Below are 25,514 nucleotides of genomic sequence, written 5' to 3'. Positions count from 1 at the left end.
TATTTGGGGGCCTCAGTAACAGCACTTAAAGGCAGTGCCTGCGAGCCGTCATGCTCTTAGCATGTCTGTAAGTGTCTGAATGAACAGATATTAGCACGTCAAGTCCTTTTATGACTGGCAACACTTAGAAACAAAACACTCAGATGATAGCTTCACCTCCCTGCCTTCAGTTTCCTTTCTGTCTTTTGGTCTGTTATTTATCTGATGGAGTTCAAGTATTTCAACTAAATATCTACCCTACAAAGGGTCTGTTATCAGACAGGATAGTAGCAATGATGCTATGCACCGTTTATTTAACAACATAGCTCTGGTAAGCCTCTTGTTTCCACAGTACTGTACTACATTGTGTTTAAAGAGAGGTTCAAGCCAGTTGTATCATCTAGGAGGCCTAGTACCTGATGACAGTGGGCAAGAGCATGTATTATGTTGCTGAATTGATTTTCTCTCTCTCTCTCTCTCTCTCTCTCTCTCTCTGTGTGTGTGTGTGTGTGTGTGTGAGAGAGAGAGAGAGAGAGAGAGAGAGAGAGAGAGAGAGAGCGCTTTCTACATATGATGTCCAGAATGCAAGCAAATACTCATTTTAAACCTTCTTGATGCTAGTGATGAATCTGCGGCCCTCCAGTTATTCCTGGACCATCGCTCTCATAATTCCTGACAATTGGCCGTGCTGGAAGGGGTTGGTGGAAGTCAGCATCCAGCAACATCTGAAGGGTCTCAGGTTCCACACTTCCTGCTGCAAGAGGAAGGAAAACAGATTGGGCAAGCAATGTACAATAGGGGGCGGGTGCTAGCACAACCTCATACTACCGTTTCTGCACTCCAGATTTCTACTTTTTATTCTCAAAGCTGCTTTTTAAAAAATTGCATTGCAATTCTGATTTGCATCAACCTCTGATGGTGCACCATATATGATATGGGCTTGATTATACAAAACAGTTTTTTTAAAAAAAGCAAATCCATGATTACTTTTTTTAAAAAATCTGTTTGGGACTCAACCACACCTGTGAACATCAGATTAATGTCCCAGGTATTCTTTGTACAGTGGTGCCTTGCAAGACAAAAATAATCTGTTCCGCGAGTCTCTTCGTCTAGCGGTTTTTTCGTCTTGCGAAGTAACCCTATTAGCGGTTTAGCGGTTTAGCGGCTATTAAAGGCTTAGCGGCTTAGCGGCTAAAAGGCTCTTAGCGGCTTAGCGGCTTAGAAAAAGGGGGGGAGCGGGGAAAAATCGGAACACTCGCAAGACGTTTTCGTCTTGCGAAGCAAGCCCATAGGGAAATTCGTCTTGCGAAGCAGCTCAAAAACGGAAAACCCTTTTGTCTAGCGGGTTTTCCGTCTTGCGAGGCATTCGTCTTGCGGGGCACCACTGTATCCTAGTCTACACCTACTGATGTTATATTATCTTGTCCAGGGCTGTTCAAAGAGTTTTGAATATGCCCTAATATGGGCCTCAAATGGTTTCGTTACAAAAGATAATAATTTTTCTGTTAGCTGTTCTAGCATTGTTCTGCTAAACTTAATAGCAGTTTCTTAGATCTGGTGATGTAGGAACATAATTCCTGACTTCTAATCTTCTTAACCTATCAAAACAAAATGTGGTAAAGCTTTTATACAGATATAGTGGGAGAAATCCAGTGGCCTAAAATTTTTCATTGTGAAGCGGTCAAGCATAGCAGCACCACTGCCACTTCCCCACTTACTTCAGAATTCCAGTGGGATTTTCACTTTTATCCATGGTACATAACCCTTTTCAGCCTAAGAACTGCATTACCTTCTGGGCAACCACGTGCCAGAGAGAAGGGTGGGTGGGGCAGCTCATATAACTTCTACCTTTGTACAGCAGGCTAGTTTATACACACACTGATACGTCCCTCTCTGTCATTTATGCAGTCAAGCAAGCAGTATTATTAGAATTCAAGGATTCATTCCAGCCAGGCAAAAACACTTGGGGTGCAAGTGGCTCATGAGGGAAGTTGGCTGGGAATGGTTCCAAGGCCCAGATAGACAGGCCGAGACTTGAGGTTCACCCCTCTGACTTATATGAAGAGGTCAACGTATGTGAAGCTGTGTGACGCTTATGTCAATCCAAAACTGAGAAGCGCTTAACCATCAAAGATTCTAAAACAAATTAAACACCTCTCATTTCCCGAGGATGGCAGCAAGATCAGCCTTGCCCCCTCATTAAGGACATCAATGGATGTTCCTTCTTATGTGTTCTGTCAACCCCGGCTGCACCTCTGTAGTCATGCGTTTTATCTATCATCTAGATTGGGCTCCAAGGTTGTTCCTTTCTCATCATGACCTAGGAGTTGCAGCTGACCATTTCATGGATGGCCTGACTCTACTTGCCTTTTTCGAGTCATTTGCCTATCCGGCTATAGTTAGATATACTTAGATACAAAAATTGTCTGAAATGTAAAAGACCCTTCAGACATTGGAAGATCCTCAAGCCCATTCTGTGGAATTTGTTTTGTATGTAGTTGCTATATTAACAGCTGTTAGCTCCTATGAGGTGTGATAGGCATATGTGGTTGGATTTTCCCAAAGGGTTTCCACTGAAGTTTCTTAAGAGATTTAACATTTATTTTAAGAACACATCATTAGTCTGAAGGATAAAATTAGGTGCATTCTGAGAATGTTAAATAAATTTCTTTATAGAATGTAAAATAGACATTATCATTGTTTGGATAATTTTAAATGGCCACATAATTTTTTTTGGGGGGGAACCCCTTTCAAAATAGTGACAAGATTTCTGAAAAGGTTAATAAGTACTACAGATTTTCAAAAAGAAGTTTTCCCCAATATTAGATTAAACTCGGAGTAGAAGGGCATAGCAACCACTCTATAAGAGACATGATAAATTTCATGGCATTTCAACAAATTGTTTTCATGTACCAAGTAATTTTTTGTTATTATGTTTCTATTTGTACAATTTTTTTTTGCAGAGATTTGTCCATATGCCTATGGATTTCCTTTACGTCTTTTATAACACTGTTTTTTAAAGTGTTTTGTATTTAATGTAGAATGAATTAAATTTTGTGTATTTGATGTGGGATCTAGAATGTTTCTCCTTCCTGTTGTATGCCAGTTAGAAATACTGATCAATACCTAGGAGGAATATAAATTGTATATGGCAGTGGTGAAATAAATTTGCTGTGTTTCACCACATGTAGCCATTTTACGCCATATTTATAATTTATGCAAAGCAAATTGTATTCCATAATGTTCTTCTTTTCTCTTTTGTTTTCTCTTTGTTTCCAAATCTGTACCCTTGTAGCTTGAAGAGGAGAGCAGCATCAGCTGGAATATTTCGTTCCATGTTGCAAGAGACAGGGCGAGTTGGCTGGAATGAAACCTTCTTTTCCATACAGTTGGCTTGAAATGCTGCATTTAAGAGGTATTGTTCCCCCCACCCACCTTTTCTGGAACTAAAAGTGAAAAGCTGCAAGCAAGCATTAGTCTTGCTGCCAAACCACCTGTTGGTTCACAGCAGAAAATCCTTTTGGCAACTCATTTTTTACCATATCCAGTTGGAGATAGATGAATAGCTGACATTTGTATACCTTCAGAACCTCTTAGCACCCTAAACCTCAGGTCCACAGCAAAATGTAATAACTGTTCACCTGAAGAGAGATGGGTTCAAACTGAGATTAAATCAGGAACAAAAAGGGTTTGGCAGAATGAGACTATTCTGCCATTGACATTTGTCAGCTTCACGCAATCACCTTATGAGATCTGGCGTGTCATTCAGAGTCTGTTTTAAAAGGACTAATTTCTGGGATGCTGCAAGACAGACTGAACTATGGCAGAGCTCTAACGAGAGCAATTACTAGAAATACTGAGGATGCATTGGTTTAAGAGCTATGACTCCCGAGGTGTACAGAGTAACACAAGCAAACAAAAACAAAAAAACAGGTCCCTGCCTTCAAAGTGCATTTTAGCAGTGAGGGAGATAACATGGACGTGGGAGCAGGAGACAAAAGAGGCAAGGATAACAGAGAAAGTATAATGAGCTAATGCACCTGCACATAGTTAATGTTAGATTCAGTAAGGAGTAAGAGTGAGATGGTTGACAATATACAGAAGTAAGAGTATGTTCTCCAACCAGAAACTAGTTTATATAACAGCTTTGCTGGGCCAACATAGTTTAGGTTAGAAGTGGAGCTTGAGAAATACTGGGCAGTGGTGGTGAGGGCATGGCAAGGGTTGGGCAGTGGCTTGAAATAAAAGTGATAAGTCTGCTTTGCTCTATTAAACATATAAGCTAACCAACTGTATTTCATGGATTTTTTTTAATACATTCAATTTGTAATTCATATAAGGCTGTGTTGCTTTCAGTTTTGAAATTTCAATATTACTGTGTCCTTGAGAGCAACCAGTATAATTTCCTTCAAGTTGATAAGGCCAGGAAAATTCTTTGTACGAGGATGTTAGCCTCATGGGAATTGAATAAGTATTTTGACTGATCTTGTTGATGCTGTTCTGTCTAGAACCTGTATTTGTTGCAGCTCTGAGAAGTTTTTGATTTGTTTTTCCCCTGTCTCTGCCCTAATTAATTTTATGAGACTTCCCAATGGACATAATTTATATGACAAATGAATTATAGTAGCAGTCACTGATGTGGTATGAAACTCCTTGTTTATGGTAAATTTAATGTGCTCCTGCATTCTTTTCCTCTATAAACTCTGATCTACCAGTGATTATCTATACTCTTTCTCTTTGTACAGTTCCCACTTCCTTGCAATGTGTGATTTTTGTATCAGTTTTATCGTTACAGGGTAAAATACTGAAAACATAAAGCAATTATTCATTACCTCTGTAGCTTTTAGGTGGTTTCCCATACCTGAACCAGTTTTAAATAATGTTGTGAATTACACAGAAGCCTGCTGCCAGATCAAATCCTGTATCCAGTCTCCAGCTTAATGCAGTACTAATGGGCAATAATCTTCTGTGTTAGCAAAACATTGATGACTAGTGTCAAAATACAGAGAGCACAAACATCTGTGGATGTTCTGTTTTGAATGATGGCCTTAGAGGCAAGGCTTCAGGGGCACACTAGACATCCGTGTGCAGGACTCATTCTGGAATCTCTTTAAAGGCAGAATTCCAGTGTTAATCGAACAGCAGTCATCCATAGTCTGAACCGTAAATAGAAACTGCAGCTGTATCCCATTAGGTAGCTCTACCTTCTGTGAGAGAAGCCTCTTCATTTCCTGAAGAAACTTTCCTCTCCCGCTGTGAATGCCTCATCCCCTGGAGAAGGGGAGTCAGACACCAGGGTCATTATGCTGAAGGGGAAATGCTAGAATGGGTGAGTATACTGAGAAGGGACCCTGAGGCATGCCAGAAAACGTTTGTGGAGGGAGCAGGGGGTCTTGCATGGGGTTGTGTATAGGTTCAAGTTAGAAGGAAAAAAGCTTTAGGCTGGTAATACAAGGTGTTCTGCAGTGGATCCCAGACTCTCTTAAGAGGTTTTTTAGCAGAGGCTGGATGGTCACCCAGTAGGGATACTGTAGTACAGTCGTACCTTGGTTCGCGAACACCTTGTGAGTTGAACGTTTTGGCTCCCGAACGCTGCAAACCCGGAAGTGAATGCTCCAGTTTGTAAACATTCTTTGGAACCCAAACATCCAGTGTGGTTTCCAATTGGCTGCAGGAGCTTCCTGCAGCCAATCAGAAGCTGCGCCTTGGTTTCTGAACATTTTGGAAGTCGAATGGACTTCGGAACGGATTCCTTTCAACTTCCGAGGTACCACTGTAATAAGTTTCCTGAGTCAACAAGGGGTTGGACATGATGAATTCTGTGATTCTATGTGTTCTGTCTTCATGTTGAGGCCCAAAGGGAGACAAAATTTGGCCTCAGGACAGGAGACATGTCTCACAGTATGTAGTCTCAAGCCCTATTTTTTCACCCAATGATATTTAGCTTGCCCCCTCACAGCTTAATGGACCTATAAATTATTGGCTTTGAGCACATGAGTCCTTACACATCTGTGAGGCAAAGTCATTCCCCTTTTCAGCCTAGTAGAAAATTCCTTAATGGCTTGAGCAGGGGGACCTCTCTTAAGGCCTATTGTTATTTTGAGAACCTGGAGTTTTTTGAGCTTACTGGATGGATGTTCACACTTTTTTGTTCACACTTTTAAGACCCTACTGCTGCACCCCATCTTCTCATGCCAGGTGCACTCCAAATAAGAATGGCCACAACGTCTCACACCATGGTTTGGCTATTGGGTCTAAGCCTGAGACTTGCAGATTCCCTTCTGTCCCTCTGTGTTTTCATCACTCATGTGCTCCTGTATCCTATTCAGTTTGGAGTAAAATACGGTTGGTGTCATGAGTTCATTTGGGATTGGGTTTAGATTGGTAGCCTCTGACACAGGAGGAGGAAGAAGAAATGGCGGGAGGACTGAATAGTAGGAATCTTGGTTGCAGGAAGGGTGATCTCCCCTTTCAGCTCTGACTTCAACCACTTATGAAGGGGGGAAACCAGTGCCAGTTTCCGCTCTCCCAACTTTCCTGCAGAATGGAAAGCCTCACAGAGAGCTTTGAGCAGCTGTGGGGGTGGGGAGGCAGAACTGGAGGTGGCAGCAGATGAACAGGAATCTGAACAGAAGGGTACAGTCTTGTAACCTAGGACCAGGCCCTGCCTTCACAGATGGGATCAGATCGACCCACCACAGAGAATAGGCTTGCAATCCTGACATCACACAGGGCAAGCAAGTTTTGCAAGTGACTGCCCCACACCTCACCCTTATGAGCCTCTACTTGTGTGTTTGTGGGAGGGAGAAACTTTTCTCCCAACCAGAATTGGAAATTCATTTCAAACCCTGAAACGGTGTTTTGCTGTTTCAAGTGCAAGAGCAAACTCTATTTTGTCCAAACAAGGAAAGTGGGTAGCAAATCACATCGTGTAATAAATTATTGATGCATAACATGGGAGGAGGGAGAACACATGCATGAAGATGACAAAACCATAGTTTATGTTCCATGTGAACCAGTCCTGTATCTCTGTTTTCCATGGCTACTATTCTCTACTCTCTGATGCTTTGGAAAACTGACTCTCGGAAGCTGAATTATTTGTGTAGAATACATAAATATAAGGAAATTTGGTTACTGTGCACAATTTATTTGTAAGCGTAGCATTTTGACTTACTTGGTTGCAAAACAGGATTCTTATCTTTATAGAATCTAGAGTGCTGCTTCTGGTGTTGTAAACAAGAGTACAGTGGGATATAAGAGACAAAGAAGAAGAATTGGCTTAAGGGGCAAAGATAAGGAGTAAAATATAAAGCTCTCTCTTTTTGGCTCTGAGAATGAACACATGATTAGATTAAGTCATTTTGCTGGAGCTGTCTGAAATATTTTAGCACCCATTCACAGCCTATGAAAATGGCTGAGAGCTTCACATTTCAGAAACACTAATAGCAAAATTAATCTGCCATTATACAAGTTTTGCCTTTATTTTTCAGTCTGAGGTTTGTTTCACATGGTTTTGTGGTGGAGTTCTTGTGGTTGTTGCTGCTTTGCTTTATGCTCCAAACATTAGTAATGACTGAAACTTTCATTGCTTGCAGTAAATACCAGATTACTCAGTCACACTGCAGCTTTTGAGGGTGTGCAGCAGCAAATTCTGCAACATGAACATACTCCTCAGTAGAGGGCAAGCCTTTTCCAACTCTGTACTTTGCAGCTGAACCCATCTGTGCTAGACATTAACTCCAGTATATCCCTGAGTCCTGGTCTGCAGTTCCTTGGCATTTCAGCTGCAAAAGGGGATATTACCTCTCTACCTCTCCATGTACATTTTGAGGCTTAATTAATGAATGTTTGCCAAGAGCCTCAAGCTCCTTGAATGAATGTCCCTATATAAGGGCATAGAGTTATTATTGCTGTTGTTATTAACTGTATGCCTAAGACAATGGTGTTTGCACATGTAAGTAATTACAATGCACTTCAAGGCATTCTGTTTTGCAATGCTTTTCTCTCCATTTCCTGCAAATCAAATTACTGTGGGATAGATTTGATTTCCACATCATTTTGAAAATACTTTCTTTTTCTTTTTTTAATTTCCTTTGTATTAATTTTTTCAAAGTTCAAAATACAAGCATCCATGACTAAATGCTTGAAACTAAACAACCCTTCTCTCCCCCCCCAGCATAACAAAATTAAGAACATCATAAGATGATATGCTGTTAAACAGTGTAAATCATACATAACAAACATGGCTGTAGCAATATATTTCATCCATATCTGAACCACTATTTATTTTTATTTTATTTTTATTCAAATAAAAAAATAGCTGCTTCGTTGTTGTTTTTATTGCAAAGAGAGGTGATGGAGGAAGAGAATCAGAAATTCATTTCTAACTGAAATGAAACAGTATAATGGCCCGGTTCTGATGCATGGCACAAGAGCAAATCAGCATACAGCAGCTGCAGTATCCCATAACATCATGAACAAAGGTTCAATAAACAGAAGAGTGGGCACAACATCTGTGTAGCAGGGCAATGAGAATGAAGTTGGAGGGAGTTGGACTCTATTTCCCATTTACTGGTAGCAGTTCTGCACCTTTGACAACTTCTGCAGGGGCTCTGCTTACCCTACTATTAAGATGTTATAGAAGAGGCCTATTTTACTCGTATCTTGTCCCCTTCTGCCCACCACCTACCAACATCTGAGAAATACAGTGGTACCTGGGTTCTCAAACTTAATCCGTTCCGGAAGTCCGTTCCAAAATCAAAGCGTTCCAAAACCAAGGCGTACTTTCCCATAGAAAGTAATGCAAAACAGATTAATCCGTTCCAGACTTTTAAAAACAACCCCTAAAGCAGCAATTTCACATGAATTTAACTATCTAACAAAACCATTGATCCATAAAATGAAAGCAGTAATCAATGTACTGTACTATAAAATAAATAAGACAGTATTGTAGATGGTAAAAATTAAAATTACATTTTTTTCTCTTACCTTCACTGATGATAGTCATTGTTTGGATGGGGGGCTTTTATCCATTTCCACAGTCACAACCAATCAATCAATCAATCAATCAATCAGTAGCTGAACTGGGTTCCACACAGTCACAAAAACAATTTAACCGAAAAAGCCTCAAAAACAAAAACCACAAAATAAACAGCAAAAACAAAAGCGCCAAACTTAATCCATTCCGGAAGTCATTTGACTTCAGAAATGTTCCAAAACCAAGGTGCGGCTTCTGATTGGAGCAGGCGCCCCGGAAACAATAGCCGACAGCCGACAGCGCATCGGACATTCAACTTCCAGGTTTTTGGCGTTTGAGAACCAAGGTACCGCTGTACTGAATCCTGTGCAAAGACTATGTTGGCTCAGGCCACTTCTATCCATGCTGCAGCTAAATATGATGGCCACAAGATAAACAAATGCCCTTCCTCACTTGTTGAGGTAATCTAATGTTTCAGATCTTGCCACCCTCATCATTGTGGTTGGCAGTGATTTGATTTGGATCGTCCCCCCTTCCCATGGTGCTCCCTTGGAAGGATTGTCCATCCACCATATGCAGGCCTTGGGCCAGACAGTCAAGACACACACACATCAACCATCGCCTGATAAAATAGTATAGTCTTGACCAGGCTTCCTCAACCTTGGCCCTCCAGATGTTTTTGGCCTACAACTCCCATGATCCCTAGCTAGCAGGACCAGTGGTCGGGGATGCTGGGAATTGTAGTCTCAAAACATCTGGAGGGCTGAGGTTGAGGAAGCCTGGTCAAGACTATACTATTTTATCAGGCGATGTTGATGTGTGTGTGTTTTGCAGGGGAGGGGGGGGTTGGCAGTTGTTCCTTCTTTTTTATTGTTCTGTTTTTTAACTTTTGATTTGTTAACCATCCTGGGGGACTTTGAACAGAAAGACAGCTTATAAATGGTTTTTTAAAAATAGATTCTAAAGTATTTGCTTTTAAAAATTCCAAATCTCACACTTTGATTTTTGATTTAATAATATTTCTATTACTGGTAATACTGTAGCATTCACTGATAAAGTCAGATTAGTGACTAGCAAACTCTTCTTGGCTTGACAGAGCTATGGATCAGTATTTATGAGCCATGTGGGAGATCAGTTGAGAAAATGTTTTAAGGGTTCTGACTGGATCATAATATTTTTTTTGTGTGTGTATGCATTTTCTTTCTCAGAACCATGCAGTTTTACTTCAGAATTTGTTATTGAGGTTGTAGGGATGTGTGAGAAATTTGGCTTGGCTCGCATTTTAATACAGCTCTACCCAATTCACGCTTCTTTAAACAATACAGTGGTACCTTGGGTTACATATGCTTCAGGTTACATACGCTTCAGGTTACAGACTCCGCTAACCCAGAAATAGTGCTTCAGGTTAAGAACTTTTCTTCAGGATAAGAACAGAAATTGGGCTCTGGCGGCGCAGCGGCAGTAGGAGGCCCCATTAGCTGAAGTGGTGCTTCAGGTTAAGAACAGTTTCAGGTTAAGTACAGACTCCAGAAAGAATTAACTACTTAACCCGAGGTACCACTGTACATGAATGGAAACACAGATATCCATTGAAATTTGCAATTTTCCACATTTTGCATTGTAGTTCTCCAAACAGAAATGTGTATGTAAAGTGAAAATAACATACAAAACAGATTCTGTTATGGAAAATTGCTCATTAAATTGTTTATATTAGGCAAGAGGTCATACAAATTTGTTTATATTAGGAGAAATGAATACTCAAATGCAGATGAATTCACATTAGGACTTTTAAAAAATCACAGACTGTTGTGGAAGCATGGAAAACTGAAAACTCAAGAGCCAAGTCATTTTTCTGTAAATTATATATGCAGTTCTAGTCAAATAAAGGAAATACCATTTTTTGTGGAGAGTAAGCAGTTAAAATAATCCATTTCTGAGTCTGTGCCTATCAAGGCTGTGGCTTTGAGAGCCTAGTCTGATTAATGTGGGCCTGTGCAAGTGCAAAATCCGTGCATAAAGTTGCAGTAATGTGGCCATTTGCATTTTGAGTAAAATAAAAATTTTAGGGCATGGAATTTTCTTCATAATACATCTAAGCACTGCAAACTGGGGCGAAGGGGGGATCCATTATTCCATCCCTATTATTTCCTACATTTGGAAGCATCAGTGTTTGGCATTAAATCTGCCACCTTGACATGAGTCTACCCTGATGTTTTAATGTTGAGTGTGCATGTAACATAGGAGTACATTTGGTCCCAAGATCTGAAGTCATTGAAAATATTTGTATTTATTCCATCAACTACCATCATGAAATACAGACTACAGTGGTACCTCGGGTTACAGACACTTCAGGTTACAGACGCTTCAGGTTATGGACTCCACTAACCCAGAAATATTACCTCGGGTTAAGAACTTTGCTTCAGGATGAGAACAGAAATCATGTGGTGGTGGCGCGGCGGCAGCAGGAGGCCCCATTAGCTAAAGTGGTACCTCAGGTTAAGAATGGTTTCAGGTTAAGAACGGACCTCCAGAATGAATTAAGTTCTTAACCCGAGGTACCACTGCATTTTAAAAGGGAAGCACCTCATGCCTAATTGTTGTTGTTGTTTAGTCGTTTAATCGTGTCCGACTCTTCATGACCCCATGGACCAGAGCACGCCAGGCACTAATAGTTGTGGTCAAATGGAGAGACTCCTAAATGAAGCTTGTTAACTACTTCTGGGTATTTTTACTTCTTTCCTATAAGGTGAAGTGTGGCTTGGGAAACGCTACCAATAATTTAGTTCTAGTATTTATTAAAGCTATTTTTATTCTGGGCTAATGAAATTTACAGAGTATCTTACAGAAAAGGAAAGCCCACCACCGCCCCCCTCTGTGTAGTAAGACTGGGGGTTTTTTTGTGAAACATCTCCACACAAAAATGCTAAATTGGGAACTTGGAAGGGCATTCTGTGTCACAGAGGTACTCTCAGACAGTGCTTGGTCTCTGAAGTACTCCCAATGCAGACGCGCCCTGAAGCTTAAAGCTTAAAACCACGACAGAGTAAAGACATGGGGAAGAGAAGAGCTTCACCTAGAAGCCTCCCTGGGGTTTTCAAGATCTGAGTAGGTAGGTACCGTACATATGGATAGATTGCTTCCTAAGGTACCCTGGCCTCAAGCTGTGAAAATAGACTGGGAACCAGGGAAGACTGGCAAAAGGCATGCATGATATGCTCATGTTTCCCACTCCCCAAATGAATGGTCTCACAGCCACATCCTGGCCTCATGGTTGAAAGCGGTATGCTTCTGAATACCAGCTGATCAAAACTACAGGAGGGTAGGGAGCTCTTGCACTTGGGTCCTACTTGCAGGATCCCATAGGCGTGGCTACTGTGAGAGCAGGAAGCAGTATTAGAAGGGCCATTGTCCCTATACCAGAAGGCTGTCCTGAAGTTTCAAGACCACAAGGCAGCCATTATAGCCTAGTGTCAGATCTAAGTGGCAATGTTTCTGTTCCTTGCCTCCTGGTCTAATCCTTTTGTTTCCAAATGAAAGTTGGAAGGAAAAGGGGTGCAGGAGACGGCTCCTCTATGTAAAATTTATCAGTAAGAAGGATCATGCATTCGGAGGTTCACTGCACACATAAGCAGGGGGGGGGGAACAGTTGTACATTTCTCTCTTTGTTTCTTTTATTTTAGCAGCACAGATTATTTATTAACTGAATGATTGTTTCAGTCTGTCTGCAGTCTCAAGATTTTGCTACATTTCATGCATAGCTTCATCACATTTCCTGATTCAGCTTCAGGCTATCACATTTGGGGTGGTTTTCATACTACTTTTTTTGTATAGAGTCCAAGAAAAATAATGATAAATTAATGTAAAAAATGCCTGTTTCACTGGATTGTTTTTTTGCCCTAAAGAATATGTTGGAAAGTTAGCACCCACATCCATTTTATTAATTTTAGGATGGGAGAGAGAGAGAATCAGCCATTGTTTCAAATCCAGAAGATGCTGTTTTTAGTGCTATACTGAATCCTGGGGACAAGCCTTAATGATGGCATGAAAGCTGAACCTGTGATGTTCTGGCCTAAAGCCAAGTCTTTTGATTGGAGCTGAAGTGACACCTTCAGTTCCTCTTCTCAGATCAACACAGTAATTTACTTGTCTTTTGTGGTCCCATGTGTTTTATATTGTTTCCAGCTTTTTCATACTATAGTTGTTTAAATGGTCCTGGGTTTTAACCCTGCAAGATCTCTCTTGCTTAAAGCTACAATCCTAGACATACCTAGCTGGAAATAAGTCCCATTAAGCAGAGTAGGACTTACTTCTGAGAAACATGCAAAGGATTACACTACATGTTATTAAGTATACAATGTCTCCATGGTTGCCATGTATGGTTTTAATGAACATCTACATTTATACTTCTGAATTAGCAGCACCTAGATGAGTTCATATGGATTATATAAATGAGTATTATGTTTATGGTGTCAAAAGTTACCCAAAGTCAAATGACTACTTATGGCTGATGTGCTAATAATCCCTTGCTGTTTTGTCACATGGGTACCATAAGTCATGTCCTTTGACATCCCCAGTTGTGTTTTGGGTTGAATAGTTGTGTGAACTTATAGCCATTGTGAAAGGATTTGATTAAGGCTGAAGGTTGAGATGCCAATTGCTTTTTGAGAGTTCAGTCTTGCAAGATTTCTCCAGCCTGTTGAATGCTATGCTATAATTCCCCCAAGTGGTATTGTATGTTTAGGGCTGCTCTGAGTATTCTCCAGAAGTCTTCCTTCCTATGCTTCTGTTGCTCTTCCAAAGTAAGGAGGTGCACTGTCTGTAGAGACAGGTGCTTAATATACATTTCCTTATATTATTGTTGAATTGATTTATTATGATCACAGGCCAGAAATAATACATCTCCTTTTAGAGAACATGCAGAGCTGTTGTTCTTGGGGTTTCTCAGGGGACCTGATCTCCAGGTCTTTTGCTTTGGACCCCAGATCTTCTGCCCCTTCTCCCCACTTTAAAACACATTTTCCCCCTTACAGAGCAGCTCAGTGCACTGCAAAGCATACTGTTAGTGAGAGCTCAGTTATCCACCATCTCATTTTGCCCAGAGGCAATATGGGATTACCCTAAGCCTGCTGATAGCCCCTTCATATATATGGCTCACATCATTTGGCTATATAAATGAGGCAAAGGTGTCATTTTCTTTATTGAAACAAAGGCGTTTTTTCCAAATGCAGAGTTAACTTAGAGACAGGCAGTGAAGTATCTTTCACTGACAGCACTAACGCTATGATCATTATTCATTGGGAAAATGCACTCATGCATAATACCCCAAATTGCTATCACATAGAAAAAAGTATCTCACATTGTACACCATACTCTGCCTATGATATACTGAAGAATGCATTTTTTTTTTACTTCTCCATACATACTGATATTGAAGCTGATACTGAAGTAAAACATATTTTACATGTAGTTGTAAATAAATATTCACATATACTTGTACATTGATAAACAATGTAGTTTTCATTGAGGGGGAGAATACAAGTGCTGAATGAAGTTTTGAGTAAGCAACTCAGTAGGGAAAATATACTCAATTGTTTGTGCAGAAATTCCCAGATTGTGAAAATGCACACATAAATGATGTATCACACATCAGAGAAAAACACTGAGTACACCCAGTACAGTCATCACACCTTGAAAATTGACATAAAATTTTAAGCCAATATGAATATAGCACTCCTAAAAGCCTAATCGAGTCAATCGCACCACAGCCAGGTACATCTGTTCTCAGCACTAACCGTTATCATTAACATAAAACACTTAAAATCACTAAGCTTCAAGTCTGGGGACAGATTTTTCCAAGAAGAATCTGCTAAATAGATTTTAGCAGTGCAGCAAGTGGGGACCTTGGCTGCATTAGACTTATACGTTTTTGCATCTCAAAGGCCTGTGAACTGTTTTCAGAGGAACAGTCTGAATGAAGAATAACGCTCACACTGTATAGCAATTTCTTTATCACTGTTTAAATGTGGAGGTAAAAGCCTTGAAGCTGTATGAATAGAACTTAAACGTATCAAACTGGAAAGAAATGGTTTTGGAAGGATATATTTTTTAAAAATGCATTTCATTAAAAGTCACCAAGGTGTAAAACTGAACACCAAATACAGGACTTAGTAAGAGTGCACTTTAGAGTATTTGGGTTGTGGGTGGCTGGAAGTCATACCCGTTATTTTCCCGGCCCAAAAGGAGCGTTTGAGAAATCACTAGCCTCTTTCTGTTGACGTCAGGTGTTGTGTGCTGGATATATGGCACTAGGGCTGCACATCTCTAGTGCCACTGAATTCAATAAGGCATATTCCCTGGAAGATGCATGTGGGTTAGTAGTTTTACTCTTTGAAAAAGAGGTCAAACGGAGGATTTGTTCTATTACCTCCTTGGTTCATTTATGTTTGTTTGCATTTCTAGTATGATTTTACCTTTCTTGTGGGGATGGAGGAGAGTGAGACATCTGGACTACATAATTCTGATGGGAATGCACTAACCAAAATATTTTTATCTTCTATATGTATAACTTTTAATAAAAGGAGAAGCCTATTTTGCATAATAAGAGTCATTGATTCATAACTGATTGAGAGTGAATATTGCAAGCTTTGTCTGGAGTCATGAAGGTAAAATAAAAATGACAAAGAGTGCTGGAGCACTTAGCTGTTTTGTTTGCTTTTTGGCATGAGCTTTTGTATGTACAACAGCTGATTTCAGATTCAAGATGGATGATTAACCTACCATTGATGATCTCTAAAAAAACCGTTCAGAAGCTATGGGGAACTGAGGCTGCTCCAGCTTCTTTCATATCTGCCTTTTATAGGCAGCACTGTAGGTCCACTTTCTAACAAGTGGGTCTCATTCAGGGGACCATACCTCTGAGTGAAAGTTTTTAGGCTCCAGGGCAAAGTTAGAAGGGGTAGAATCCAAGCAATGAGAACAGGCAACACACTCCAAAAGTTTAGAAGCAAAAGGCAGCAGAGAGAAGAGATAATAATCAGAAAGAAAAGAGGGGTAAAGAGGGTTTTTTTTATGAATAGGAGAAACTGTAGCATGTGTATGCACTAGTGGAAATGAGCCAGACAAAAGAGACATATTAAAAGTGGAGAGAGAATGACAGGAGCAACGGTAGTTAGGTGAGAAGCTGGAACCAAATCAAGGGGACAAGTAGAAGGATTGGGAGAGGACAACAAATGGGAGACCACCTAGAGGGGCTGAAGAAGAAGTCAAAGAATGAGTGGTAGCATGTAAAGCCAGTAGAAGAGTAACAGCTGCTGCAAAACCAGAACAAATAATATGAATCTTATACGAAAAACGTGGCAAAATCCTGAATTAAGAAGGAAGAAACAGTGGAGCAGACTTCAAGAGTGAGTTAAAAGTAGGAAAAAACAAAACAACAACAATGAGGATTCCCAGAAGTTAAAGAAGAATAGTACTGCTTCTTGACAAAAGAAAGAGAGGATAAAAAAGAAGAAAGAACAAATTTATAATTAACATAAATCAATCCATTTCTTAGTCTGCTTCCAAAGACATTCAGCCAGCCTAGCACAGGATTGGAGATATCAAATGCAAAGAGTAAACCACAGCTCAGGGCAAGAGCAGAACTCAGTTGAGGTGGGACATGAGCTACACCAAAAGGGTAGCAAAATTAATCTGAGATTTCATATCAAAAAAAGTGATAGATGAGAGAAAATGAGAACCAGAAGAATCAAACAGATTATCCAGATGAATATTGCAGTGCCCAAGTACCAAAGTATTATCTGGAGGAAGAAAAACAACAACAGTGAGCCAGGAACCAAAACCCGATATAAAGGATAAAAGAGGGCCAGGTGGCCAACAAACAACTGCAACCCACAAATGCAGTAGGGAGTAAGATGAAGAGTGTGGTGGGAAGAGGCTGAAACTGATGAAGTAGACAAAAGAAGCCCCACCACCAACACCCAGCCCTCCAGTTGACCAGTATGAGAAAATGATAAACTTCCTGCCTGCTCCATTTATCCTCTTACACTTTCCAAGATGTTGGAGTCAAATGGTCCAACTTAATGAATAATATGTTTCTCTTATATTGTAATGTTTTGGTGTCACATGAAGCTTGCCATCTTTTTAACTTGCCTTACTACTGTGCCAGGCATAAATTTAGCAGGTGAAGTAGTTCCTAGCATGAAGATAAAAGTGATGAGGAAAAAATGTGGCAGCTTAATTTCTTCTTCGTCTTCCTCTCTCATCTTCTTCTACACACTAGGATGCTGTTATAAAGGCCGAGGATCAGGAACGATATTTAAAAAACTGGCAACCCTAATTAACTTCACTGATGCAGTGAGCCATCAGTATAATGCTAATATAAAAGCCTTGCATCACAGAGAGAGAGAGAGAAAGAAAGAGAGAGAGAGAGAGAGAGAGAGAGAGAGAGAGAGAGATCGTCTATTAGGACTTTGTGGCAGGACAAAGCCAATCTCATAGCTGATACGATTGCATCAGGCTACTACATCCCTAATCCAGGATTTCTGACGTAGGGATAAAAGGAATAAACTTTTTGCAAGAAAAAAAGCTAATAAAGTTGCCAGGAACAGATATTTTGTAATCTGTGCTAAATATCTGCTGGAAAAACATGAGCAGCAACGAAGCTGAGAAGACACTAAAAGAAATTCAGGGCAAAGTGCCAGACGCCCAGACGGAAGCAGAATGTGGACCAAAAAGATTGCGACAATCGGGTAATTATGGTTTATGAATTTCAGCTTTAATCTGTAGTTCAGTGAATCCTGATTAAATATCTGTTAAACACAATTAAAGTTTGTTTTTGTATTTCACCGTCTTGATCAGAATAATTAGAGACTGCGTGTTTCATGTCAAAAGTAGCAAGAGGAATTTAGTGAATGAACATCGTTTTTAAAAGCCATTTGTAGCACCAGCTGTTGGCATTATTTTATATTTTAGTGTTATCAGCATAAAGATGGGCCTTCTTGGCACTGAATGTTTTCCAGCAGGACAAGAATGTTTCCGCCTATAATGGAATGGCAGGGGAAAGTGGGGGGAAAGAGCTGGTCATAAGACACCACTTGAAAAATGTCAGATAAGCTGCTAGTTCTCAATAGTTGCAACACATGCAAATAGTTGGAAAGGGGGGGAATGAGGCAAGTAGATTACCTGGCAAGTTCTTTTCTGTCAAAGTTGAACTGGGAAATGGAAAGGAACAATGTAGAGGATGTACCTCAAGAGATACATACAGTAATTGTAGGGCAGCTTTCACCAACCCCGTGCCCTCCAGATGTTTTAGACTACAGCTCTCAGCAGCTGAATTGACTGGGGCAGATGGGAGTTACAAGTCCAAATAATAATAATAATAATAATAATAATAATAATAATAATAATAATAAAATAACATTTTTTTATTTATATTTCCCCAGCCACTCTGGGTGGCTTCCAACAAAATATTAAAATACAATAGTCCTTCAGATATTAAAAGTTTCCCTAAACAGGGCTGCCTTCAGATGTAAGCTAAATGTCTGGTAGTTGTTTTTTCCTTTGACATCTGGCGGGAGGGTGTTCCATAGTGCAGGTGCCACTACCGAGAAGGCCCTCTGCCTGGTTCCCTGTAACTTCACTTCTCGCAGTGAGGGAACCGCCAGAAGGCCCTTGGAGCTGGACCTCAGCGTCCGGGCAGAATGATGGGGGTGGAGACGCTCCTTCAGGCATACTGGGCCGAAGCCGTTTAGGGCTTTAAAGGTCAGCCCAACACTTTGAAATGTGCTCAAAAACGTACTGGGAGCCAATGTAGGTCTTTCAAGACCAGTGTTAAGTGGTCTTGGCGGCCGCTCCCAGTCACCAGTCTAGCTGCTAAATTCTGGATTAGTTGTAGTTTCCAGGTCACCTTCAAAGGTAGCCCCACGTAGAGCGCATTGCAGTAGTCCAAGCGGGAGATAACTAGAGCATGCACCACTCTGTCGAGACAGTCCGCGGGCAGGTAGGGTCTCAGCATGCGTACCAGATGGAGCTGGTAAACAGCTGCCCTGGACACAGAATTGACCTGTGCCTCCATGGACAGCCAAGAGTCCAAAATGACTCCCAGGCTGCGCACCTGGTCCTTCAGGGGCACAGTTACCCTATTCAGGACCAGGGAGTCCTCCACACCAGCCCACCCCCTGTCCCCCAAAAACAGTACTTCTGTCTTGTCAGGATTTAACCTCAATCTGTTAGCCACCATCCATCCTCCTACCGCCTCCAGACACTCACACAGGACCTTCACCGCCTTCACTGGTTCTGATTTGAAAGAGAGGTAGAGCTGGGTATCATCTGCATACTGATGAACACCCAGCCCAAACCTCCTGATGATCTCTCCCAGCGGCTTCATGTAGATGTTGAAAAGCATGGGGGAGAGGACAGAACCCTGAGGCACCCCACAAGTGAGAGCCCAGGGGTTTGAACACTCATCCCCCAACACCACTTTCTGAACACAACCCAGGAGGAAGGAGCGGAACCACTGTATAACAGTGCCCCCAGCTCCCAGCCCCTCTAGAGGGTCCAGAAGGATGTTATGGTCGATGGTGTCAAAGGCCGCTGAGAGATCCAGCAGAACTAGGAAACATCTCTCCCCTTTGTCTCTAGCCCACCAGAGATCATTGACCAGCGCAACCAAGACCAAAATATCTTGAGGGTACCAAGCTGATGACGGCTGTTGTAGGGAGCCATCTGTTTGCTACATCTGGAGGGCACCAGGTTGAGGACCACTGCTTTGGGGAGCCATTTGTTTACCTTATGATCCTGGTTAAGCAACTTTTTTGCAGTCTTCGCAATCACAGCAATGCTTCTACTATCTCCTAACGAAGGCCTGAGATTCTGATGTACATATCTTAAATATATCAAGTTTCTCTGTGGCCAGTTCAAAGGCTATGAAGCCTACCCAGCAATTGATACAGTAACAGACTGGCCTCTTTCTTTCTCACCTGGACTTGGATCATCATTGCAAGAGATGACATGATGGTGCCTTGAATTCTGTTTTTAGGAGTCATTTTTATGAGTCATTTGCTACAGAAGATAAACCTGATTGCATTTATGTTTGACTCAAACCACTACACTAGGTTCAGATTGTCATATGCACTAATGCTAGGCAGACTTCATTTAATTAATTGTACTTCTTGTTATGCTGTCTTTCCTCCAAGAAGCTACGGGTGATCTTACACTTTACCCTCATAACAGTCTTTCAGTGTAGGTTAAGCTGAGAGTTAATGATTTGCCCAGTCTCCCACTGAGATTTATGGTGAAGTCCCAATTTCTAAAGCAAAAGGAGTGAAAGGGTAAGTGGTTCTGAACCATCTCCCTGCAGCCTCTCCTCTCAACTCTAGTCCCTAACCCAGGCTCTGAACACCTCTGGTGTGAGGGGAACTGCAGGAGGTGCCCCTCAGCTTCAGTGCCCCTCTCTCACCTTGCACTTTTGTTATTAAAGCAAGCCCTATCACCTAGTTTATATATTGCATTCAAAAATCTGGGTCAATCACCATACATCTAGTATCTGTCTGAGTAGGGATTTGAATCCGGGTCTCCCTAGACTATACCTAACTCTGCATATGTTACACTACACCAGTGACCTACCCATTATTAAATGACTGAACTATTGTAGCTTGCAGTTTCCAATGGAAAGAGCATTGGCTTTTTAACTGTGTTTGGGGAGACTCAGGGGGTCTTCAGTGAGAAGATCATTAATTGTATGCAGTACATGCTTCCAAGCAAGACAATTTACCCAAGAATATCATTCTTTTTTTGTGATGCACGGTGGTGAATGCTTTCTGGCCTATTTATGAGGAGCCATGATGAGGTACCACAGGACTCACCAGAGTTAACCAAGTGTACTCTTTAGAACACCATTTTGAATCCTTTGCAACATGCAGTAGTTTGGAAACTTGTGAAGTAGATGAGGCTGCATGAATACTGTCCACACTCATTAAGGAGAAGCAAGCCCCATTAAACACAATAGGCCTTAATTCTGAGTACACATCCATATATGTTTTTTTATTTAAAAGCAATATACTTTCAGTAACATAAGTATTTTAACCCTTCTGTGTTCCCTTATAAAGGGACGCAAAAAGAAAATCCAGTCTGCAAGTGACTGCAGATTTCCAAATTGGCCTTTTGGGAGAGCCACAGTGATTCTAATTCCAAAATGGAATCAAGGTTAATGGAGAAAGTGTTGAATGCAACTTTAAAATCAAAGCTATGTTTAAAGATATCATCAAAGGCTTATAAAACATGGCTGCCTTTTTATAAACTCCAAGCCCTGCAGATATGGTGCCCCTAACAGAGCAGGGAGAGAAAAGATCAAAGCAGAAACTATCATTTAAGTCTGTTTAGGCGAGAAATTATATCTAGAATCAGTCTGTGAAGACATATGTTGATGTTGAGACTTTCACAGCACTAACATTATTTACTAAAATGTGTAGGCTCTGATATGGTACAAACAATTCTATCTCACTAGGGGAAAAGGAAGAGGGCATTCACTTCGGAAAATGAAAATGAAGGGCAGCGTTGACTGGCTACTAGCAGAATGAGATTAACACATCCACATAGAAGTATTGTTCTTGTTACTGAAATAACAGTCACTGGTTTCTGTGAATGTGTGCTCTAAAACAGGATTTTTAGAATTCTTTGCTCTAATATCAACCAACTGACACAGTGGATATTCTTTACTTGAGTTTGCTAGAATGTGCCTTCAGAATACACCAAGATCTTGTCCTGCCTTCTCACAGTGGGGTTTTTTTAATGGAAAGCAAAAGTTAGAATTCATTGCTGTCATTCATAAGACTTTTTAGGAATCCCTGAAGTAGTGGGTTACGGTGGGGGTGGGAGGGCAGGCTGGGGCAAAACTTTATTAAATAACAGAGCTATAAACATAAGCATCCAGCTGCTGGCTCAGGGACTTATTCCATGAGTATTAATGTATGATAAGGTCTCTCACACAAGTTCAACCCTCAGTGACTGCAATGTTAAGTGATGATACCCATCACAGTTCAAAAGGTGCAACAGGCAGACCTTTCAGCTTAAAAAAACAAGAGTTTGCATTATGACGGTTCTGCACCTACTAGGAAGACTGGTTCCAGAAGGTGGTTGTTGAGGAGCATTATTCAGCTTTGTGGGTTCTCCAGAATGGGGTTCTGCATGGGTTGGTTATGTCCCCCATGCTGTTTAACATCTGCGGAAGTCACTGAGTGGGGTCATAGTGTTTTGGAATGTGATGTCATCAGTATACTGACAACACACAGCTCTAGTTGTCCTTTTCATTTTCTGCAGGTGAGGGAGTGAATCAGTGCTTGGTTGTGATAATAGACTGGATGAGGGCTGAAAAACAGAAGCTTATTCCAGACAGGACTGAGATGCTGTTGGTGGGTGGTTCTTCTGACCAGCTGAGTGGTGTAATCACACCCCCTCTGAAGGAGAGGGTTCATGGTTTGGGTGTTTTCTTTGATCCTTTGCTGTTGAGGTACAAGTGGCTTCAGCGGTGTGATGTGCCTTCCATCAGTTTAACTACAAGACAACTTGGCTACAGTAATCTGTGCTCTGGTAACCCCAAGGCTGGAAATTAACGTTGCATAAAAGTCCAGAACACCACATTCGCTGAGCGTTACGAAGTAAGTTTCTCTAGAGCATCAGTCTTGTGCAGTGTCATGTTTACTGTACAAACAAATCAGCTACACTTAGTACTTTGGCCAGCCAGCAGTCAATATGGCTTGGCTTGATAAACTAGCACACAAAAGTAGATGTTGTCCCATGTTACCAAGCCAATTAGAGTCCGAGCCACCAATTACACACTATGCTGTAACAGGCATAAACTGGTAGCAAAGGAACAAATGCTGCCAGAATCTTCACATCCTTGACAGATTGTTCAAATGTTACATAGAAATGAGGAATGTAACAGCACAAGTAAGAAATGTGAGGTTTTAGTGAGTGCCATCCAGAGTACCGGAAGATTGCTATGCTAAAACAAGTTGTGTATCATTTATTTTACTGTCATTTATAAGCAGGGATGAGAATTAAATTTCTAGAGCCATGTTTTTTTAAAAAGCTTTCTCTATGTGTCTGTATCCCCCGAAAGAACTGTAGCTGGAGTCAGTCTGAGCCTCAACCTCCCAGGCCAGGTGGGAAAAGGCCTGCAAGGCAGGGAGCAGGTATTCCAGGACTCACAGCTGAGATGATGATATTTCTCCAGCCCTCTAATAAAACACAAATACACAACCCTGTGTGTTGGGTCTGCAGCAGAGCAAATACTAGTCGGAAGCTAAGTAAGGCTGAGAACTGGCATCAATTAGAACCAATATTATTTAGCATAAAAAGTATATATTTTTTACATTTAAGAGTGCAGCTCTTAAGGCTTTACTGTAATATATAGATGCAATGGAACAATCTCTGAATATTTCTTATGAATGGATGGCTCTATAACAAGACAGTTTTTATTTGGCATTTTCTCACTTGGTCACTTTCCTGTAGTCTAAATAGGGCAGATCAGTATTGCAAATTTTATTTATTCTTTCCAGAATGTACTTTAAATTCATTAGCTATCTTTATAATAGTTATAGATGAAGCAGCACTTTCATTCTGAGTCCTCTGTCTACAGTGGTTTGTAACTTCTGAAACAATGACCTTTTTGGCTGAAAATTCTCATTTGTGTTTTAAGCTCAAAGTGAGTATTGTTTTGGAAAGTCTGAAAAAAGAAATCCATTAATCCATTTATGAGGACTAGACATTACAATAAATTGTACGTGCAGTTATATTTGATGACCTACGTAGTCCAATAAAAGCACATTATTATTTTTCCCTGGTTTAAAAAAAAAATATCAAGGACATTTTTCTATTTAGTAGATAGGTAGCCGTGTTGGTCTGCCAAAATAAAAAAAATTCCTTCCAATAGCACCTTAAAGACCAACTAAGTTAGTTCTTGGTATGAGCTTTCGTGTGCATGCACACTTCTTCAGATACACTGAAACAGAAGTTGCCAGATCCTTCTATATAGTGAGAAGGTGGGGAGGGGTGTTACTCAGAAGGGTGGTGGGAATGGGAGATAGGCAGATAGCTGAGAGAGCCTGTTGACGACTCTTAACGACTGTAATAGGTCTTACAGGAAAAGGCAAGAAGTGAGAAGGTGAGAAATGGTTTAGTCATGTATAGTGAGATAAGAATCCAATGTCTTTGTTCAGCCCAGGTCTTTCCATGGTTTTAAGTTTGGTAATGAGTTGTAATTCAGCAGCTTCTCTTTCCAGTCTATTTCTGAAATTCCTTTGTAGTAAAACAGCTACTTTGAGATCTTGTATAGAATGTCCTGGGAGATTGAAGTGTTCTCCTACTGGTTTCTCTGTTTTGTGATTCTTGATGTCAGATTTATGTCCGTTTATTCTTTGGCGTAAGGTTTGGCCTGTTTGTCCAATATAGAGAGCTGAAGGACACTGTTGGCATTTGATGGCATACACAATGTTAGACGATGAGCAATTAAATAGTCCCGAGATGGTATGTGTGATGTTGTTGGGGCCAGTAATGGTGTTGTCCGGGTGTATGTGGCAGCAAAGTTGGCATCTGGGTTTATTGCAGGCTCTGGTGCCAGTGTCTGTGTTAAGTCTGGTTGTAGTATTATTGTGGGTTAGGAGTTGTTTAAGATTGGGTGGCTGTCTGTAGGCAATGAAAGGTCTTCCTCCCAGAGCTTGAGAAAGAGAACTGTCATTGTCCAGGAGAGGTTGTAGATCTCTGATGATGCGTTGTACTGTTTTAACTTGGGAGCTGTATGTGATGACTAGAGGTGTTCTGTTATTTTCTTTTTTGGGTCTGTCTTGCAGCAAGTTCTCTCTGGGTATCAGTCTGGCTCTGTTGATCTGTTGTCTAACTTCATCTGCTGGGTATTTTAGTTCTGAGAAGGTTTGCTGTAGATCTCTTAGGTGAGAGTCTCTGTCTGTAGAATTGGAACAGATGCGGCTGTAACGTAGTGCCTGGCTATATACAATGGACTGTTTGGTATGTTTGGGATGGTAGCTAGAGGCATGTAGATATGTTTGTCGGTCAGTTGGTTTGCGGTATAAGGTGGTGTCTATGCGCCCATCCTGTATTTTTATAGTAGTGTCCAAAAAATGTATTTCTTGCATAGATTGATTCATTGTAAGGTTGATTGTGGGGTGAAAATTATTAAATTTCTGGTGAAAGGTGTCCAGGGTCTGTTGACCATGTGTCCAGATGATAAAAATATCGTCAATGTATCGCAGGTACAAGAGAGGTTTGAGTGGGTAGGAGTTCAGGAAATGTTGTTCTAAATCTGCCATGAAGATGTTGGCATACTGTGGAGCCATGCGGGTGCCCATTGCTGTGCCGCTGATCTGAAGGAACAGGTCATCACCGAATTTGAAGTTGTTGTGGGTAAGGACAAATTGGCAGAGTTTGGTGGCAAGGTCCGCTGTGGTTTTATCTGAAATGGTGTTCCTTATAGCTTGTAAACCATCGTTGTGTGGGATGTTGGTATACAGAGATTCCACATCCATAGTAGCTAGTATAGTATTGT

General features: G+C 40.9%; 1 protein-coding gene across 18 annotated transcripts in view; it reads left to right on the top strand.

The window, feature by feature from the left end:
- The window catches only part of ZBTB20 (zinc finger and BTB domain containing 20), a 487,687-nt gene that overhangs the window by 308,005 nt on the left and 154,168 nt on the right, over nucleotides 1-25,514 (top strand). For all 18 annotated transcript variants that reach the window (XR_014009073.1, XR_014009074.1, XM_081197924.1 and 15 more), the window contains one exon: nucleotides 3,275-3,394. The gene's annotated coding sequence lies outside the window, so the exon portion shown is untranslated. The remainder of the gene's footprint in view (nucleotides 1-3,274; nucleotides 3,395-25,514) is intronic.

Source organism: Podarcis bocagei (genome assembly GCF_964188305.1).
Source record: "Podarcis bocagei genome assembly, chromosome: 6".
In the NCBI taxonomy this organism is placed as follows: Eukaryota; Metazoa; Chordata; class Lepidosauria; order Squamata; family Lacertidae; genus Podarcis; species Podarcis bocagei.
This window is presented reverse-complemented; position numbering and strand designations above follow the sequence as displayed.